The 7462-nt window shown below is 47.6% G+C and overlaps 1 non-coding gene across 1 annotated transcript; it reads right to left on the reverse strand.

The window, feature by feature from the left end:
• Nucleotides 1-6191: 6191 nt before the first annotated feature.
• On the reverse strand, nt 6192-6330 carry LOC136530143 (small nucleolar RNA Z247). Its single transcript, XR_010777638.1, has one exon. It is a non-coding gene; the product is annotated as a small nucleolar RNA Z247 (small nucleolar RNA).
• Between the last annotated feature and the right edge of the window lie 1132 nt (nt 6331-7462).

A 7462-nucleotide genomic window follows, 5' to 3' on the forward strand; every position in this document is an offset into this window, starting at 1 on the left:
TGGCTAGCTCGAGCAAACTATGGGGCATCGTTCCCCGTCCATGATGTTGCGCTGGACCTGGCGGACGTGACTTCGTGCGCCACTTACCGGTTTACTCGCGTGGGGCGTAGTGTGCTGCGACGAGCGCGCCGGCGCAGGTGGCGGCTGGTTCTGTTGCCTTTGTCATAGCTCCTCGCCGTGCTCCTACATACACGCGAGGGCCTCTACGCGAGGGTCTAGAGGGGTGTGGGTCTATAGAGACTCCGCTACCACTGGTGGCTGTCCCGGAGCATCCACCATAGCGCACTCCCAGGACAGAGGGTGGCTAGGTGCCACAACATCACGAATGCTGGAGCCATCGCTCTCAACCTCATCATCCATGAGGTCATGGAAAGAGGCAGGAGCGTAGCCTGCCATCCCCACGAATTCAGATGTGAGAGGGGGCGGCGTCAACATCTTTTGGAGTCCCCGTGAGTACATGTCCACGGGGGACGCGAGGCCATAGGGGAACCGGTTGCATAGCAGTTGTGGCGGGGACAACGGGGTCCCTCTAGAGAATTAGCGGAAGATAGTAAATAGTGAGTAAATAACAGTGTGAACGTTACTCACAGCGAGGTTTGAGCCCAGTGTAGGCTCGGAGCAAAGCGTAGGCGCCTCGTCATTGAAGTCGCTGGGTGTTCTAGAGCCAACGGAGGGTGCTCCTCCTCCAATGGGCACTAGGACAAGTGCCTTCTCATGAAGGCAAAGCACGCCGAGCTGGTTGGTGATGAAGTCCAGGCTTTCGAAGAGGAAGGTTTGGAATGGCTCAAAGATGGGAGGAACCCACATCCCAATAGGTGGAAGTGCAGGAAACTCTAGCGAGCCAAAGCGAGTCATATCACTTGAGCCCACCATGGCAAAGATGGCAGAAAAGTGGACCATCCGATGACCAAAAGCGTGAATGTATGGTGTTCTCCCCACGGACGATGCCAACTATCGGTGCGAAAAGTGACCAACACATAGATATTTGTAGTTTTTGCCATACGTTGTGATCAGATGTGGCCTAGCACTCAATGACACTGGGTTTATACTGGTTCAGGCAATGTACCCTACATCCAGTTTGAGTCGGTCGATGACTTTATTCCTGAGCCTAGGTGCTCGAAGTTTGCTGTGGGGTTACAAACGAGAGGGAGTAAGATGGGGGTATCAGAGGTCCGGTCGGACTCTAGATCGAAGGGCCAAGAGTGACAGGAGCTCCGACGTGCGCTAAGCGTTCGAACATATGCTCTGTTTGGCCTTAGAGTTCTAGAGCCAAGCAGAGAGAATCGGAATGATCCATGTGTTGTCTGTCAAAGTCGTTCGAAACGTCCCCTTCTTGGAGAGAGCACATCCTCTTTTATAGCTGAAGGGGACGACTTTATAAGAGAGAGAGAGTGTGAGAGAAAGAGAGTGCGTGTGCTACCTAGTCTTGTTGCTCATGTCGTCGGGTACAAGGTGGTTTGTCGACGCCCATAATACTATTGATGGCTGGATGCATGTGGTTGGTTCCACCGTGTTCTTCTAGTATGACAAATGTCAGCGCCTACCATACTGTAGGTCAAATGTCGGCGCCCACAACACTATTTATGTTCTGACATGTCTGGAAGGTTATAAAGTACCCTTCTGACATGACCTGACAATACTATCCTGTAGGTGTACGGTCCTCGATATTGCGGTTTGACTTCAGCGCCCTACCTTACTTGCTCTGCCTAATTCTTTGGTTCCTTATCGAGCGGGCATCCTCGTTCGGTTGTTTCCCAGTTGGCTCTGACCACGCTAGTCGGAGAAGAGCTATAAGTAGGGGTTCAGTGTACTTCCAGTCAAAAAAGTGAGTCAGAGTTGGAGGCAAGCGTTGGCCCTCCTTGGCCAAGCCTTCTGGTTAGAGAAGCAGGCCGGAGTCAGAGGCAAGCATCGGTCCTCCTTGGCCAGGCCTTCCGGTCGGAGAGGCAGGCCAGAGTCGTAGGCGAGCGTCATCCCTCCTTGGCTAGGCCTTCTGGCAAGAGAGGCAGGCCAGAGTCAGAGGCGAGTGTCGGCCTCCTTGGCTAGGCCTTTCGGTTAGAGACTGGATTGCTCTTCTAGCCTATCATTAGGTATCTAGGCCGACCCAGGAGTTGCACGTCGTTCGCAACATCGTCTACTGGGCCAAGCTTTTGCTAGGACGTAGGTCCATTAGGGACCCTAGGTTTATGAACCTGATAGATTGGGTACTCTCAAATCTATGAAGACCCAACACACCAGCTCATACCTAAACTGGCTATTTCGTGTGTAGACGAATTACAAACTCGAGAAACATGTAGACACTCTAAATGAAAGAAATTCTCCCAAATCAACTAGCGAATATCCTAGAAAATAATTCCTGCTGGCGTGTGGTCCATCTTCGGCGGTTTGCACTCCCTTCTGTAACAACATAGAATCTGTCTCCAGCTACACCCTGTTAGAAGATAAGGTTAGTTTGGTTGTTAGCGTGAGCCAAGGATTGACTCTAAACTGTTTCATCTTTGCAGCTGTAATCGCCTTAGTGAAACCATCAGCCAACTGATCACCAGAGTTAATAAACCATATATCCAACAATTTCTGAGCCACTCTCTCTCTGACAAAGTGGAAATCAATTTCTATATGTTTTGTCCTAGCATGAAAAACCGGATTTGTAGAGAGATATTTAGCACCTAAATTGTCACACCACAACCGAGCTACAGGAGGGTGAGGAATGCGTAGTTCTATCAACAACTTCTAAACCCACATCATCTTAGCTATAGCATTGGCCAGTGCCTTATATTCTGCTTCTATACTAGATCAAGAAACCGTGGCTTGCTTCCTAGCCGTCCAAGAAACTAGATTACCTCCATGAAAAACAACAAAGCCTCTAGTAGATCTTCGATCATCTACACAGCCTACCCAATCTGCATCTGAAAGAGCACTGGCCATCATGGACTTAGACTTTCCAATCTTAAGATCAAAATCAATAGTCCCACGAACATATCTCAGGATCCTTTTTACGACGCTCCAATGGACCATAGTTGGAGCATGAAGAAATTGGCACACTTTGTTAACAACAAAGGATATATCCGGACACATAAGCGTTAGATACTGCAATGCTCCAACTAGGCTTCTATAGCGTGTAGCATCCTCCGGTCCAAGCTTATCACCATCAGCAAGGCTAAGCTTCTTAGACGTGGGCAATGGAGTATCAACAATCTTTGCCTTGTCCATACCTGACCGGGTAAGGATATCCGCAGCATGTCTCCCTTGTGAAAGTATCAAACCATCTGATGCTTTATTAACTTCAATCCCTAGAAAATAATGTAGATCCCCTGAGTCTTTTAGCACAAAATCCTATTGTAGATCTTGGAGTAATGCTTTTGTTGCTTCTTTCGAGGAGCTAGCAACAATAATGTCATCAACATAAACTAACACAAACAAACTATACCTCCCGTGGTTGTAGTAGAAAAAGAGGTGTCAGCTTTAGATGGAACAAAGCTATGAGACTCCAATCTCTTGCACAACCTTGCATACCATGCCTGTGGTGCCTATTTTAATCCATATAGTGCTTTGTCCAATTTGCAAACATAGTTTGGATGTGCTTTGTCTGCATATCCCAAGGGTTGCTGCATATAGACTTCTTCCTCTAAGATTCCATGAAGGAATGCGTTCTAAACATCAAGTTGAAGAAGAGACCATCCTCTTGAGATTGCAATTGATAGTATCAGTCGAATAGTTGTAGCCTTGACAACAGGACTGAGTGTATCCTCATAATCAATACCATAACGCTGTTTGAAACCCTTTGCCACAAGATGTGCCTTGTACCAATCAACAGTGCCATCAACCTTCCATTTAACATTGTACACACATTTACACCCTATTACATTCTTGCCCTTGGGACGAGGGACAAGATGCCATTTCTTGTTCCGCAACAAAGCTTGATGCTCACTATTCATAGCTGCAAGCCAATTCTGATTACCAAGAACCTCATCAAGGGTTGTAGGTTCTTCCATAGATGCACTAGTATGCACACAACATCACATAGTCCCACCTATGTATGTCTTGGGTTTGCGAATCCCCTACTGGAGTCGTGTTGTAGGCTGCTCAACTCGGTGGCCACAGGATCAGCACTAGGCACACCATCCGTAGGAGATCCCGACGACAAGATCTTGGTGATAGGATCAGGAGTAGCAGCCGATGTCTCCCCCTCGCTAGGATCTATTTGTGGCTCAGGCGGTGTGGTAGCTGAAGGACTCGGTGAGGTGGTGGCCATAGAAGATCTAGGCGCAACGACTCACAGGGCAGATGGTGAAGACAAGCATGTCACCTACGCCAATCTTGATGGTGATCTGCCTGCGCCACCAGAATTAGGAGCAGTCGCGCTAGGAGGATCTGCTTCGAGGCGTGTGCTATCTCTAGGTGGGGCGCACATGAAATAACACCCTATGGACTCTGTTGCTTCATAATTTTCTCCCATGTTTGTTCCTGTATCATCACTAATAGTGCCAGAACTTGGCAAAGGATTAGTAGAGGTAGGAGAAGACAAATGCCGATCATGCAAAATTGCATCCCCAAAATTAGATGATGGGTTTTGTAGAACATCTGGAAGAAGGGTATGTTTGGAGCGGAGGCGAGCACCAGCGTTTGGACTAAGAGTAGTGAATAGGAAAACATGTTCATCAAAGACAACATCCCGTGAGATGTAGACCCGCCCTTCTTTTGGATCAAGGCACTTGAAGCCTTTGTGTAGGTTGCTATTCCCAAGGAACACACATTGTTTTGATCGGAATTGTAGCTTCCTAGTATTGTAAGGCCATAAATTTGGCCAAACGGCACACCCAAACATGTGAAGGAAACTATAATCAGGCTAATGACCAAGAAGATGCTCATAGGGAGTTTCATTGTTAATCACTTTAGAAGGCAATCTATTAATGAGGAACACAGCTGTAGAAAAAGCTTCATCCCAAAAATTCAATGGTAAAGATGAATGAGCAAGAAGAGTAAGCCCCATTTCAACAATATGCCCATGCTTACATTCTACTGAACTGTTTTGTCGATGAGTGTGTGGGCATGACACATGATGTTCTATGCCTATGCGTTGGAAGAAAGAGTTCAAGGCTTGATGCTCTCCCCCCAATCTGTTGGAATAGCATGATTCTTGCGACCAAATTGCCATTCAACAAGATTTTGGAAATCACAAAAGCATTGAAAAACTTTGGATTTATGGCACAAAAAATAGAGCCAAACAAATTTGGTATGATCATCAATAAAACTAACATAATAATTGTGGCATCCAATAGAAGTTGGGGCAGACCCCCATACATTAGAAAAAACGAGGTCCATAGGACTAGATGTCACACAAGTCAACCTAGGGTAAGGCAATTGATGACTCTTGCCTTGTTGACACGCGTCACATACCCTATCATTATTCAAATCATGAAAAAAGGAATCTTGTGGTGACTCAACTTCCTGGACTACATGAGTGGAGGCACGTCCTAGTCGGAGATGCCACATCGAAGCGGATGGCTTGACAGCACCAAGCGCCTATTTATTCAAGGACGACCGCAATGGATAGAGCCTCCCTTCACATCTGCCTCTGTGGAGGGTGGTCCTCATCACCTGATCCTTGATAAAAAAAAATGGTTGGGATGAAACTCAAGAAAACATTATTATCTTTGGTAAGACGATTGATGGAGCAAAGGTTCTTATTAGCTTGTGGGACATGAAGAATATTATGTAGATGGACAACTTTATTAGGGGAATGCAAAGTGCTATGACCGACATTGGCAATCTCCATATCTGTCCCATTTGCAGCATGAACCTGCTCCCCACCGTGATACTTGTCACGGATGGTCAGTTTCTCGAGGTCTCCAGTGATATGATCAGTAGCACCAGAGTCGACATACTAGTTCATATCCAAACCGTATGAACTAGTTGCTGAGGAGGCACTCCTCTGTGATGAACCTAAAAACGAGACATCAAACCTCTTGAAGTAGCGGACGACGTTGTGTCCTTGTTGCACAGCTGGTAGATGACACCTAGAGAGCCACCGCCCTGAGGACGACCATCGCCGTGCCCTCCTTGGCGGCCACGACCAAAGCCGCCACGGCCACCGTGACCACCACCGTGGTTGTTGTTGGGGCTGTTGCCATGGCCGCCTCTTGCCATGATATTGGCAGAGGGATGATACCCCCCACCATGGTACTCCATGCGCTGCTCAAAGGCAATGAGCTAGGTGTAGAGCTCGTTCATGGTGATGGACTCAACGCACGACGCCACCACCAACACCACCAGATTGAATTCAAGATCCAACTCGGTTAAGATGTAGGAGATCAGCTCTTCATCCTCCAGTTTGCGTCCAGCCGACACCATTTCATCTACCAGAGATTTCATTTTGGTAAAGTACTCACTTATAGATGATGATCCCTTGGACGCAGTGGCCAGTGCCATCCTCATGGTGATGACGTGGGCATAGGACTGAGAAGCATGCAGCCCCTCAATGGCGGCCCATGCCACTGATGCAGTTGTCGCTGACGAAACCTGCAAGCCAATCTCACTAGAAAGCGACGTGAGCAAGTAGCTGAGAACTTGCTGGTCCTTGGCCACCCATTTCGAGAACTCATGGTTCTCCATGGGTGGCTCGTCCTTCTTGTCCTCCTTGGGTGGCAAGAACCGCGCCGATGGCTGCACCGCTAGGTCGATGAAGTTCACCACTTCGGCACCCTTCAGCGTAGACATGACTTGCGCCTTCCACATTGGATGATTGTTCTTGGTGAGCTTCTCGGTAACATGGAGGAAACTGAGAGGAGAAATAGCAGCAAACACTACGAAGGAGGATGGGAGCACCATGTTTGAGTTCCACTAGGAAAGACGCTCTGATACCATGTGAGAAATGAGGGAACGAGATAGCCTCCTAGGGATCTCGGTTGTGTGTTATATTGAGATGGGAACAGCCCCTGGCGTGGCTTGTACATCAAGCATGAGATTGCAACTAACTCAAGATAGAGCCTATCCAAACAACCTTCATCTACAAGCTAGGAACCCCCCTCTACACGTTGGGCTCCTTGGCTCATGCTAACAACCGAACTAACCTTATCTTCTAACAGGGTGTAGTTAGAGATAGATTCTATGCTGTTACAGAAGGGAGTGCAAACCACTGAAGATGGACATGCGCCAATAGGAATTATTTTCTAGGATATTCGCTAGTTGATTTGGGAGAATTTCTTTCATTTCGAGTGTCTACATGTTTCTCGAGTTTGTAATTCATCTGCGCACGAAATAGCCGGTTTAGGTATGAGCTGGTGTGTTGGGTCTTCAGAGATTTGAGAGTACCCAATCTGTTGGGTTCATAAACCTGGGGTCCCTAATGGACCTACTTTTCAGCAAAAGCTTGGCCCAACAGACGATGTTGTGAATGACGCATAACTCCTAGGCTGGCCCAGATACCTAACGATAGGCTAGAAGAGCGATCTAGTCTCTGACCAGA

Source organism: Miscanthus floridulus, chromosome 19 (genome assembly GCF_019320115.1).
Source record: "Miscanthus floridulus cultivar M001 chromosome 19, ASM1932011v1, whole genome shotgun sequence".
In the NCBI taxonomy this organism is placed as follows: domain Eukaryota; kingdom Viridiplantae; phylum Streptophyta; class Magnoliopsida; order Poales; family Poaceae; genus Miscanthus; species Miscanthus floridulus.